General features: G+C 47.4%; 1 protein-coding gene across 1 annotated transcript in view; it reads left to right on the top strand.

Annotated features, from left to right (window-relative positions):
- Window positions 1–589, top strand: part of CSUI_009823 (uncharacterized protein) — a 3,240-nt gene extending 2,651 nt beyond the window's left edge. The window contains exon 2 of the mRNA XM_068069932.1: window positions 500–589. The gene's annotated coding sequence lies outside the window, so the exon portion shown is untranslated. The remainder of the gene's footprint in view (window positions 1–499) is intronic.
- The last annotated feature ends 14 nt before the right edge of the window (window positions 590–603 follow it).

The raw sequence follows: 603 nt of genomic DNA on the forward strand, positions 1-603 counted from the left end.
CATATAGACACGTTGATTCGTCTTCCCCTTCTTCGTGGCTGTTGACAGGATTCGAGTGTATACATACAGGTCTTTTCGTCTTTCCTTTTCTCCTTCTTTAGAAGCGGCGGTTGTTACTAGTCAAAGAAGTGGGTTGTTGGGGCTTCTTCGTCTTTCAATCTTTTTGTCCCTCTCGTTCTTTCCTTCTGCTTTCCCTTCTTCTGATCTCTCCGCCTTCATCCTTTCTGCTAAGCTCTGTCCTACCTTCTCTACCAAATCCCTCTCTCAACTGCCTGTTTCTCCCGACCCCCGCGGGCTTCTTCCTCTTCTTTCTCGTGTGTCTCTGTACATGCCAAGCAGGTCTAAAAGGATAGAAATTTGACGAGACATGCTCCCCACACTCGTGTGGAGATCAGTCAGATTCCGATCACTCCAGAGATGTTTAGACCTCTCCTACTTTTCATCCGTTCATGTCTTTCATCGTCTTTCTCCTCCTCCTTCTTGTTTACGTTTCTTCCAGGTGCTTTATCACGCAGCCTCCTGTATCTCAGACACGAAATAGCTCAGATCTTCTTCTCTTTGGTTCTTCTTCTTCTCCTTGTTCTCCCCCCCCCCCTCCCCCTA

The sequence above is a fragment of the Cystoisospora suis genome (genome assembly GCF_002600585.1).
Source record: "Cystoisospora suis strain Wien I chromosome Unknown contig_6124, whole genome shotgun sequence".
Taxonomy (NCBI): domain Eukaryota; phylum Apicomplexa; class Conoidasida; order Eucoccidiorida; family Sarcocystidae; genus Cystoisospora; species Cystoisospora suis.